This window comes from Nerophis lumbriciformis, linkage group LG02 (genome assembly GCF_033978685.3).
Source record: "Nerophis lumbriciformis linkage group LG02, RoL_Nlum_v2.1, whole genome shotgun sequence".
In the NCBI taxonomy this organism is placed as follows: Eukaryota; Metazoa; Chordata; class Actinopteri; order Syngnathiformes; family Syngnathidae; genus Nerophis; species Nerophis lumbriciformis.
In genome coordinates, this window is record NC_084549.2 from 41840446 (window position 1) to 41854026 (window position 13581).

The 13581-nt window shown below is 39.6% G+C and overlaps 1 long non-coding RNA gene across 1 annotated transcript in view; it reads left to right on the forward strand.

Annotated features, from left to right (window-relative positions):
• LOC133608837 (uncharacterized) overlaps nucleotides 1-10676 on the forward strand; it is a 61060-nt gene extending 50384 nt beyond the window's left edge. Inside the window, exons 2-4 of the long non-coding RNA XR_009815638.1 lie at nucleotides 1531-1606; nucleotides 2260-2416; nucleotides 10256-10676. This is a non-coding gene — a long non-coding RNA (uncharacterized lncRNA). The remainder of the gene's footprint in view (nucleotides 1-1530; nucleotides 1607-2259; nucleotides 2417-10255) is intronic.
• Nucleotides 10677-13581: the final 2905 nt, after the last annotated feature.

A 13581-nucleotide genomic window follows, 5' to 3' on the forward strand; every position in this document is an offset into this window, starting at 1 on the left:
AAACTGTCAGGAAATGACAGCAATGTGATAAGGCAAAAGGGTTACGATTTTGGGGATGATCTGGATTGCTGTCTGGATTCAGAATAGTTTTTAAATTATTCTTGGGTTGAAGCTGCTTTAGTGACTTTGTTTCTCTTTGTCCACAAGCGGGGCATCACAATAATGTAACCATGGGAAGGACCTCCTAGCATGCCTTGCAGCGTTGTACATAGTTGTCGGACTATATCTTGTTTGCTTCACATCACCACAATAATGCTGTTCTTTTGTATTCCTTACACTGATTGTTGTGGGTCTACGGATCCTGAATTACCCAGTTCCTCACCCTATATCTAGGGGTGACCCCTGTGGAGGAAGAAAGCTCATTTTAACCGCTTGTATTCATGATCTTGCCGTTTTTGGTCAATACCTCAAACTCATTATCACAGGTGCAGGTAGAAACATATATTGACTGGTAAACTGACCACACCTCCAGAGCCGGGGTAGCATTTGTAAAAAAGTCTTAAGGTAAATGACGCCAAAGATCAAAGCACAAAGTTAACTTGTCATTGTTCAGCCAAGTTATATTTTCCACTAATTTTCTCATTTTCTCTTCCCACCATACCCCGCCTCTGCTCCACTGAGGACTTATGCAATAAAAATAAGGTTCCTATTTAGGGGAAATCAAGTTAAATAAAGTGTGACAAGAACTGAACCCAACTGGGGGTTGTTATATAAGGAGAATGTTACTTCATTGATAAATGTCTCTTGGAACTGTCGTACTGTGGATTCCCAAGGCCTGTATTTATTTTCTTTAACACTTGATCACTGATGGTGACAGAAAGAAAATGGGAAACAAATCATTTTCAACTCATTTAAAGTGTAAGAGAACAATCCAGCTGGGGTGCAAAGGATCAGGTCTCTCATCTTTTTAGCTGTTCTCTCCAATAAGTTACCTGCAGACTTCCACCTTCCTTTATGAGGAAATCATGACATTGGAAATTATTAGTAAGCCTTTCTGACCGGACATTTTGACATGCTGATCATGCAAAGTTGTAATATAGAACAGTAATTCAGTAGAAATAAAATGTCCTTACTATTCTTATTATGCTATTTTGAAGTAATTTCCATAGTGTTTGTGACTTCCTGTTCCTGCAGTGTCGCCAACTCCTCAGTACAAAAACTTTTCTTAAAAGTCCATTGATGTCATCATCAAGAATTTGATTATTAAAGTACATGATTTTCATGTAGTCCTAATGGATATTAGAAAAAGGGATTTGTTGTAGCCCTTTGCTCATGCTTGCTAAGGATTTTACACAATTTCACGCCGTTTAGTTACAAATGTCAATCTTTTTATTGGCCAATGAAGCACAAAGCATTGTATTTCATTTTTATACCAAGAATGCATGCTATTTTGTGGTAATGTGTCATTAAAATAAAGGCATAATGTCTGGATATATCAGTCATAAAACTACTATAAATGGAAGCACACATTATTTGACCCTTTGTGAGCTATTCAAATCCCGACGATGAAAACGATCATTATCCACACAGGGACAAACGACGGCAGCAGTCCAAACTCCTAAAGCAGGACTTCATCCACCTCCTCAACACCGTCGCACAGTTCCAGGTAAACATTTCATCCCACCCCCACCTGCGGCAGAGGGATAAGCAGCTTCAGTAGACTCCTTAGCCTCAACACCTGGCTGTCATCTGCGTGTCGCTCTCACAATGCCAGCTTCATTGACAATTTTGATGTGTTTTGGGAGAGATGACATCTCTTTAGGCCAGACGGGCTCCATTTAAACAGAGCTGGATCGCGCACGTTGTCTGCCAACCTGACATTCGAAGTGCTGCACGCCAATCTCCCCGCACCTACACCTGCGCCAGCTCAGCTGTCACTGATTGACGTCCCCCAGGTCCTAGATCACACACATTCAGTTCCACTTTTGACCACCATACACACGTCATTGGACCTGGACCTGTCATTCACAACAACACTGTTACGGTTCTAACACCTGCCGCCTCTCACTCACTGTGCTGAACGCGCCTCGGGACACACCCACGGGCGTTCCTCTTCGGCTGCAATCATTCTGCAATCAACACACCTGCAATGATGAGACTCCTGCCTTCATATGCCAGCGTGTCCTGCGTTTCAGTGCCAGAACGTAGTTACTTGTACCTGTACAGTAAGCCGTTGTGCTCATTGTGTCTTGTCCTGTGTCGTCATACAGCAGCCCTTCGTCATCACCTGGTTTTGAGCTGTGTGTCTCGTCTCCCCAGATCCCCTCTGGACTCCCTGCTGCCTTCCTGGATCTCGACCTCACGCCTGCCCACGGACAACGACGCCTCGCTCCAGCCCCTGACCTCCTGCCTGTCCCTGGACCTCCGAGCCTGCCTTGCCCTTTCTGGACTTCTGCACCGATCTCAACACCACCCGGTAACACTCCACATATAATTACTACACATAGTCACACCGTAGACATTTGGATTAGTCACACACTTATGTATATTTCAATAAACACGCTGCAAGCTAACGACGTCCCTGCCTCCGTGCCGTCTCCTTCTCCCAATGTACCGTTACAAACACTTCACACATTCCTGTCACCATTATAACACACGAGTATACCAGACACCTCCATACACATTCTGTCAACTTTCACCACCAAAACAACAACAATCCACTTCTGCACCTGTCACCATCAACATAACTTTTTTAAAGAATGATATGATTTTAGACAAAAAGTTAAGACTGTCTTCTTTTAACTGAGACATAGCTCGGCACTGACAAACCTGTTGTTCTCACCGAAGCTTCCCCACCAAAATTTAACTTTTTAGTTTCTACTCGAGTGGACAGAAGAGGAGGGGGGACTGAATAACTGATTTTAAATGGAGTGTCTTTTAAAAACACTTACACATCATTTGAGTAGCACGGCTTTGTTTTTAGCAGCCCCCCCATTCTGTGTACTGTTATAGACCCCCTTGACAATATAGCTATTTTATCAGATAATTTTTGGAACTTTTATCATTTAACCACACCTCCTATAACAGGATTTTATTAACTGGTGATTTTAATTTACATGTTGATCATGATTCAGATTTTATATCAAAAGAGTTTTTAAACGTTTTAAATTGTTTTGATTTTAAGCAGCACGTCACACAGCTGACTCACAACAGGGGACACACCCTGGACTTGGTCATAAGCCATGGCCTGTCCATTGGTGTGTCCTCTGTTGTTGACCTGGCTGTGTCTGACCACTATTGTTTGTTTTTTAATATCACCAGTCTTAACCAGTTAGGCCCCCGGTGAGAACAGTAAGGAAACGCTACCTTTTATTGAGATTTTACAGAAAGCTCCTGCTAAAATTTTACCTACATCATGCGACGTCGTCGTTGATCATTTTAACAGTCAACTAAAATTAACTCTGAACTGAGTAGCTCCATTTTTAACAAAAACAATCAAAACAAAACATACACTTGGGTGGAGAAACAATGAACAATTACATCAGTTAAAAATAAATTGCAGGAGTGCAGAGAGGAGATGGATGGGAATCCAAATTAACAAACCATTATCAGATTTAAGACCTACAATAACTCAGTCAAACAGGCCAGAATTCAACATTACTCACAACTCATCACAGACCATAAAAGCAACACCTGGTTCATCTTCTCCACTTTATCTAAATTAACGATAACACATTTGAATAAATTAGTTTATAAAACACCATCAGACACCCTTTGCGAGGACTTTGCAGACCATTTCAGAACTGAGATCAAATGCATCAGATCTGGTCTCCAAACACAACAAGATCTGATCTGTTGTCCTTGCCTGAGGAAACACCAGAGAGTTTTGTCCTGGTTGATACAAGGATACTTGGTTGAGTTTTTTCCCAAGTAAACCCAACAACCTGCCTGTTAGATCCAATTCCTACATCACTTTTACAATCATTTTATGGAATCTTTAAGGAACTGTTCTCTTCAGACAGGGGTCTTCCCTGCCGCTTCTGAAGAAGAGCAGTTTGGACCCAAACATTTTTAATAACTACCGACTTATATCTAACTTACAGTTCTTAGGAAAGGTTTTAGAAAAGTCAACCACTTTTTAAATATAAATAACATTTTAGACAGCCATCAGTCTGGTTTTAGGATGAACCACAGTACAAAGACAGCCCTTTTAAAGATTGACAATGACATTAGGTGGAATCTAGATAATAAAAAGCTCAGTGTTGGTTCTGCTGGATCTAAGCGCCGCTTTTTGATTAGGTAGGCCGTCACATTTTATTATATGGACTAGATACATGGTTGGCCTCTCTGGTACTGTTTTTAACTTGTTCTCACAGACAGATATTTTTATGTAAGTATGGATGCATGTTCCCCAGGAACCCATGAGATAAGATGTGGGGTTCCTCAAGGCTCAATTGTAGGTCCCATTCTTTTTAATGTTTATATACTGCCTCTTGGGGAAGTCATTAGGAGACACGGCATCAGTTGCCACAGTTACGTTGATGATACACAGTTGTATATCGCCGTGTCTTCTGATGACAGAGGACCAAATGATACCCTTTTTAACTGCATTGTAGACATCAAGTCATGGTTGGCAGTGAATTTCCTACAGCTCAACTAGGACAAAACAGAGGTTTTAGTTATTGGCCCTGAAGACCAAAGGGAGAAACTTTTACCAAAATTACAAGATTTTAAATCAACACAGTCTATAAAAAATCTGAATGTGATTTTTGACTCCGAGCTGACATTTGTCTCACATATTAAAAATATTACAAAAATAGTTTATTATCATCTCAAGAACATAGCCAGAGTTTGCCGTTTCTCTGTCAAACCAACACGAAGGTGCAAATGCATGCTTCTATTTCCTGTCGTTTAGACTATTGTAATGCCTTGCTCTCTGACCTACCCAAAAATAATATCAGAAGTCTACAATTATTACTAAACTCAGATGTACGCGTGCTGACAAAGACGAGGGCGGAAGCACACTACACCAATTATAAAGTTGCTGCATTGGCTTCCCGTCCGCTTCAGAGTCATTTTTAAAGTTCTATTAGTAGTTTTAAAATGTCTTAATTACCTAGCAGATTCTGAGGTCCTCTGACACCAAACTTTGATCTTTACCAAATACCAGAACAAAGACCCACGGTGAGGTGGCATTTAGCCACTATGGCCCCCACCTGTGGAACAGCTTGCCAGAGAGCCTCAGGACTGCAGAGACGTTGAAATTAAAAAAAGGCTAAAGACACACCTTTTTAATCAGGCTTTTTACTTATCATCTTAAACTCTTATGTTTTATAATTATTTTGTTGTGTTGTTTTTATGTTATTTGTATTATTACTATCATTATCATCCTCTCAATGTTATGTTTTTTATCAACTTGTTAATATAATATTTATATTATTTACATTACATTTTTTACATACTTATTTGATCATATGTTTAATACTATTTTTTAGATGGTGTTCATTTTAGTTATTCTCCAGTGTGGATGCCTCAAAGGTGGCGTTTTTCCTCAAATCCTCAGTAACTTGCCATATTTGTATCGTTTTTGTTTTTTTATTATCAATAGTGGTGTGTGTGTGTGTGTGCGTGTGCGTGTGTGTGTGTGTGTGTGCGTGTGTGTGTGTGTAAATGCGTGTGTGTTTTCTTCTCTTCTATTTTCTATTTTGCCACTTGCCTGCGTATGAAAAGTGATATATGTATAAAGTTAGATTTGATTCGATCTATCAGATTTTTTCATGTCAGTGTGAACAGTACTATTTTGAGTTTTTCAAATTCGACCCATGCCTCTTTTATATGTGGATATAAATCTGCATGTCTAAACGATTGGGTCGCGTTAATCCAACCCATTGGTCATCAAAAAGCGACATGTCAGAATTTTTCGCCAAAATAATCCCTGGTGAAAAGAAATAGTGGGTGAATTCTTGCTGTCTTCCTTCTCAATGTCCTTCGCAAATAATTTTGTTAAAGGGGAACCGTTCTTTTTTGGGGATTTTGCCTATCGTTCATAATAATTATAAAAGACATGAGGACGGATGGATTTTTTTTAACGCATTCTAATTGTTAAATAAACATATTTAAAAGTCTGTCTAAGGGAGCTCTACTATTTCGCCCTTAAAATCCAATAAATAATCATTCATAAACCGCCAACAATACTTCATTTACATTTCCTAACTTGAATATTATCCAAGTATTAGTGATATTGTTATTATAAGCGCTAACACAGACAAACTATTTATAGCTGCGCCGTGATCTCTACATGTCCCTATGTTTATATCATTAAGTGGTCTGCTGCTTTCTTACTTCCTTGCTTCTTGTAAGATTATTGTAGATCATAAATCATGTATCTCAACAAGACATGAGACGTCTGAGTAGCTCATCCGACAAGTTGGAACACTGTGAGAGCCATTTAGAACCTGAAACTGCCGAGAAAGAAAGACAAAGCACTTGAATAACACTTGAAATAACATTTCTACATGAAAATATTGAATTTAACAAACATTCCGAATTACGCGTCATAATTATATGCGGGCAAACTGACTGCTGGAGGGAACCCTTAGTGTGGCGTATGCGCCAGTTTCAACGTGTGGGATACAACCCGGAAGCGGGTCCAATTCGGTCAAAACATAGGCAACATCTGGATGCGGAGGAAACTGTTTATTTGCTTCACAAATTAAAAGAAGGGAACATTTTAAAGTGCCTCGATGGTAGAAATAAAATAAAAGGAGATTAGTATAAATAGATAGTTGAGGAAATGGAGATGTCTTCTTTTGGACACCAGGAATAAATACGTTAAATGGAAGAGAATGAAGCAGGTATTTGACAGGGCAAAGAATAAGGTGTACACAAACTTCTTCACGCTACATTTGTGCACTCCAAACTAATTAGCAATAACTCTTTATTCCGCACAACTGGCAAGTTTGTACAGAACAATAGCAACCTTCATTTAAAGCGGTAACGGGGCACAAACTTTTACTTCGGACTTAAAACTTCTTCCATTAATCCAGAGTTTACTGAATGAACTTCGAGACATTTGAAAGTTTTCTTTCCAATCTTTGTCTGGTGAACAACTCTCTCCCACCAGATTTTGCTTCAGACCCGAATCCAGAAACTCCAAGTTCTTCTTGTAGATATGTGTGTAAAATTCCAAGGACTATTTAGTAGTATTATCAGACAGATCTTGTAAAGTGATATACTGTAAGTATCATTTTCCTGCGATACATGTTAAGAAAGTTAAGGATATTTAAAACCGGTCAAAATGCACTAATTTATGGTCAACTTCTTAATACTAACTCAATGGGTTCAATGAATTTAGGTGTATCATTTTTTTTTAAACTGACATATCTTTCTTAATATTTACAACATTTTAAAAAGGTTGGTATGATTGGAAAGCTTGCTAAACGAAGAAACAGCGAAAAGAGGCTTAACCGTTACGGTGTATTTTTAATTGATTCACGAAATTAGCTTTGTAAGTGACATAAAATTTGAGATTGTGAGATCAAGCTGTGGATATCCAGCCAGCGACAATTAAACACATACTGTACCTACTTTTTGGTAGTAGTGTCATGTTAGTGGCGCAGTCTGGGATCATTTCTCAATGCTTACCGCTATTTAACGTCAGCTTAGCCATTAGAGACGTGATATTTCTAATATGTGCCAATATCACTGCGGACATCACGTACAACAAGAACTGAGCAAGAGCAATTTGTGAGGATGCCTTGTTTTGGTGTGACGTTATAGGTCAACCGGAAAAGCAACACATGTATACATGCTAAAAGGAAATAAGCCCCCTCTTTTCCTAAAAGGTTTTCAATGTCAAGCATCTGAGAAAAAGTAATGGTACTTAACACATGTGGCTTTCATTGCAATGTGAAAGGTGAGCCACTTCATGGTCACATTGTTATCAGCCATCTATCCATCCATCCATTTTCTACCGCGTCTCCCTCTCAGGGTCGGAGGGGGGCTGGAGCCTATCCAAGGCGGGGTACACCTTGGACAATTTGCCACCTCATCGCAGGACCAACATTCACATTCACACTATAAAATTTTCTTCCCAAATCTTACACGTGCTAGAAATAACATTAGCTCTTAAAAATATATGTTTTAATGCCCTCCTCATACCAGAAGTGTTGCAATGAGTCTAATATCCCTAATTTCTAACTACTATAAGTATTTTTTTAATTTATTTTTTGTCCTGTCCAGCTTCTCAGGCAAATCATATAGTTGATGTTAGGGATGTCCGATAATGGCTTTTTTGCCGATATCCGATATTCCGATATTGTCCAACTCTTAATTACCGATACCGATATCAACCGATACCGATATATACAGTCGTGGAATTAACATATTATCATGCCTAATTTGGACAACCAGGTATGGTGAAGATAAGGTCCTTTTTAAAAAAATTAATAAAATAAAATAAGATAAATAAAAATAAAAACAATTCTTGAATAAAAAAGAAAAGGGTAAAACAATATAAAATCAGTTACATAGAAACTAGTTATTAATGAAAATGACTAAAATTAACTGTTAAAGGTTAGTACTATTAGTGGACCAGCAGCACGTACAATCATGTGTGCTTACGGACTGTATCCCTGCAGACTGTATTGATTTATATTGATATATAATGTAGGAACCAGAATATTAATAACAGAAAGGGGGAGGGAGGTTTTTGGGGTTGGTGCACTAATTGTAAGTGTATCTTGTGTTTTTTATGTTGATTTAATAAAACAAATTAACATTTTTTTTTTTTTTAAATCCGATACCGATAATAAAAAAAACGATACCGATAATTTCCGATATTACATTTTAAAGCATTTATCGGCCGATAACATCGGCAGGCCGATATTATCGGACATCTCTAGTTGATGTAGATGCCCATATCGGCTGTACACATTTACTTTACAAAAGAGAAGTGTGAGATACTTCTCTTCTTGTATATTTGACTTCATTAAATGTATTTATATTATCATTTGGTGCAGTCGGGCCGGAGCAGGAGGGGATAGAAAGAGAAAAAAAGGAAGACAGAGGGGGAAATTGCGGGGACGAGAGCAGGATAAGACGGAGAGACAACAACAACAGCAAACACGGGGCGGCATTGCGTAGTGGGTAGAGCAACCGTGCCAGAATCCTGAGGGTTGCAGGTTCGCTCCCCGCCTCTTACCATCCAAAAATCGCTGCCGTTGTGTCCTTGGGCAGGACACTTCACCCTTTTCCCCCGGTGCCACTCACACTGGTGAATTGAATGATGAATGATAGGTGGTGGTCGGAGGGGCCGTAGGCGCAAATTGCAGCCACGCTTCCGTCAGTCTACCCCAGGGTAGCTGTGGCTATGAAAGTAGCTTACCACCACCAGGTGTGAATGATTGATGGGTTCTACATGTAAAGCGACTTTGGGTACTTAGAAAAGCGCTATATAAATCCCAGTTATTATTATTAAACACAACAACATCAACAACAACAGAACAACATCAGCAAATAGGATATGTACAAATATGATGGTAAAAGTGATAGCAAAGAAGCAGTTAGTGAAATAAATATTAATAATACATAAATGACAATGAAATGGGTTAAAGTTGTGTAGCGCTTTTCTACCTTCAAGTTACTCAAAGTGCTTTGACACTATTTCCACATTCACCCATTCACACACACATTCACAGACTGATGGCGGGAGCTGCTATGACCACGACCCATCAGGAGCAAGGGTGAAGTGTCTTGCTCAAGGACACAACGGACATGACGAGGTTGGTAGAAGGTGGGGATTGAACCAGGAACCCTCAGGTTGCTGGCACGGCCACTCTCCCAACCGTGCCACCCCGTCCCCAATGAACATTATTACACTATAAATGTAGCAATACAAATACCAATAGAAATAGCACTATTGATAATGAATAATAACAATAATGGCCACATTGTTATCATCCATCCATCCATCCATCTTCTACCGTGTGTCCCTCTCAGGGTCGCGGGGGGGCTGGAGCCTATCCCAGCTGCTCTTGGCCGGAAGGTGGTGTACACCTTGGACAAGTTGCCACCTCATCACAGGGCCAACACAGACAGACAACAGTCACATTCACACCCTAACATTTTCTTCCCAAATCTTACACATGTGCTAGAATTGAAATTAGCTCTTAAAAAATAAGTTTTAATGCTCTCCTCATACCAGAAGTGTTGCAATAAGTCTAATATCCCTAATTCCTAACTACTGTAAGTATGACAATACTACAGGTAACTCTTTCCATTCGGATCCATCATCCCTTCCTTTTTCTGTTTTCAGGCCTAACTCGGTGCCAGGCACTTCCTGCAGCTGAACTCAGCATTGATAGCAGCTTTGTGTGTCCCACTGGCCCGACCTTTGCCCTCATGTAGCGGATGAGGAAGTGTCAGTGGAACAGTCCATGTGAGTATGGGTCTCAGTCTGGTTCCTGGCTGCTCCGTTGCCCTTCTATTCCTCCCTCTATGGAGCCCTCCACATGTGTTTCCTGTTGTTTTTCCACTCTTAACAGCACTGTGCTGGGACTCGACACCAAGGCAGGGGCCTTTTTCCTGATGCTTTGTTTGGCATGGCCTCTGGGAAAGATTTAAATTTAGGTGTGCATGATAAGGGGTTACCCTTTGTATATATTCATGACACCGCCAGTGCAACCGAGACTCATTATGATCATCCTATCTTTTTACTGTCCACATTTTATGTGAGATCCTTCCGTTATGTGTGAAGGGCTGTATCCGCACACTCTTGGATGGTTGTAGACTACTGTAGATGCTAAAGTATTAATAGTAGGGGTGTCCAGATTTGATATTAATATCCGATACCTGTCCAATATCAGTAAAAAAACATTATATTGGCTTGCATCTATAATCTCAGATAAAAGCTCTGATACAAGCAGTCCTGCAGTGTGTTTACTCCTGCAAAGTTCCACTGTCAGTTAACATCTAACGTCTAAACCTCCAAAGGTTGGTCTCCATCCATCCATCCATTTTCTACCGCTTATTCCCTTTGGGGTCGCGGGGGGCGCTGGAGCCTATCTCAGCTACAATCGGGCGGAAGGCGGGGTACACCCTGGACAAGTCGCCACCTCATCGCAGGGCCAAAGGTTGGTCTTTCCAAGTTAAAGTTAGACATGGTAAGGAACTAGCGGCTAACACAAAACACAACAGCTAAGCACACAAGTTGGACATATTTAATAAGTGTCTCAAATTGAACAAAATTAAAGTCTAAAATACAATATTTGTCAATCAAAACAAATAGCAAATAACTATAATTGCATATGACTTACAGATACAAAGTTTTCAAGGCAGGAGTATATTGGAAAGTATCCAGTAACAAATGTGTCTGCATCATTCAACATACTGTGTCATGACGGGACAAGCGGTAGAAAATGGATGTACGGATGTATGGATGGACTCATGAGTAGGGATGATGTTTGATAAGAAATTATCGAGTTCGAGCCTATTATCGAATCCTCTTATCGAACCGATTCCTTATCGATTCTCTTATCGAGTCCAGATAGGTTGTTGTATATGGAAAAAAAAACACACAATATTTGGTTTAACAAAAGCTCACTTTTATTACATAAGAAAAAAATAATAATCTAATAAATAAATAAATATTGACTGTTATCCCCCTAAAAAAATAAAATAAAATAAATAAATATTGACTGTTGTTACCCAAAGTATATTAAAGGGGAACATTATCACCAGACCTATGTAAGCGTCAATATATACCTTGATGTTGCAGAAAAAAGACCATATATTTTTTTAACCGATTTCCGAACTCTAAATGAGTGAATTTTGGCGAATTAAACGCCTTTCTATTATTCGCTCTCGGAGCGATGACGTTGTGACGTCACATCGGGAAGCAAGCCGACGAAATGGTCAGTCGTTTGTTCCGCACTAGGGCTGCAGCTAACGATTATTTTTCTATCGATTAATCTATAGATTATTTTTTCGATTAATCGGTTAATCTATAGATTATTTTTTCGATTAATCTATAGATTATTTTTCCTTTTACCGAATATTTTTTTTTATTTAAAATGAAGAGGAAAAAATAAATGTAGGCCAGTTTTTTCAAAAGGCATGGCTTTTATTTACAAAAAAAAAAGGATGGCCACTCAGTCAACATTGACAACAACATGACAAAATATTCTGTAACAATGTAAACATTTAAAACTTTTAACATTTAACAAAATTAAAAGTAGCTTATTTGCTTTTTAATGTGCAAATATAAAAGTAAACATCCAGTGCAAATCTTAATATTCTGGAATAGTATAAGCATTTAAAAAGTAAAAGTATTGCTTATTTTGCTTTAAAATGTGCAAAAATAAAGATAAACATCCAATACAAAAAAGTGCAAAACGGAAATATTCTGTAACAAGTGTAAACATTTCAACAAAAGTAAAAGTATTGCTTATTTGCTAAAATGTGCAAAAATAAAGCTAAACATCCAATACAAAAAAGTGTACAGTGTAAACATTTCAACAAAAGTAAAAGTATTGCTTATTTTGCTTAATAACACAACAATGATAGTATGATTAAAGTGAAAGTTAATTGTTGGTTTGTACATAGTATATGTAACTGTTAATGTTGTAAAAGATATTTGCACAACTAATTAACGTTAGCGTTTGTGACACGTCTTGTGCCGTGGGGTTCTTTCAGGACCGACAGACTGAACGCCAGACGGCTTTGCCAGGTTTACAATCTTTTAATTTTACACAAAGTCTTTTCTCTTCCAACTCTTTTCTCTTTCTTTCCTCACTTTTCAGCTCCTCTTCCTCGCTCGCTCGTCGTCCCCTGTCTCTTGCGGCGTCGCTCCCGGCGCGCCCCGCCTCGCCGCTCGCTCGCCGCCGCCGCCTCTCCACAGCGTTAAAGAGGAGCGCGTCTTTGTAAACACTGAACAGGCACGCCAAACACGCCTCTCAGAGCAAACGGTGCTTTAGTTTATGAATTTACAACGCAGATACAAATGACACATTCATGTTTTTGTGTAATAATGACAACGTATACGCACGCGGACGATTGACTTGATGGTGATGGCAAGAACGCTGTCGGGGGTTTTCTTTTCAAATGTTCGTTCATAGCCGTTGTGCTGCTATGATAGGCCATTTCCGCTCGACACAGTGTGCATACAACAACATTATTAGGCCGTTTATTGAAATACTCCGACACTTTTGACGACTTTTGGTGTGCTTTTTTCCCCTCGCTCGCATCGTCTGCTTTGCGCTCCGCCATGACAGTAGTGTGACGTAAATATGCGACGCGCCGACGCACAAAAACGGCGTCGACGTATTTACGTAACCGATGACGTCGACGCGTCGTTTCAGCCTTATTCCGCACACTTTACCGACGAAAGCTATGCTACGACAGAGATGGCAAGAATGTGTGGATATCCTGCGACACTCAAAGCAGATTCATTTCCAACGATAAAGTCAAAGAAATCTGCCGCCAGACCCCCATTGAATCTGCCGGAGTGTGTGAGCTATTCAGGGACAAAGGACCTCAGTAGCACAGAAAACAATGGCGGCAGTTTGTTCCCGCAGACGAGCGAGCTAAACCCCCTGGATGTCTTGGCTCACACCGCTTCTACCGTCCCTTATGCCACCGAAG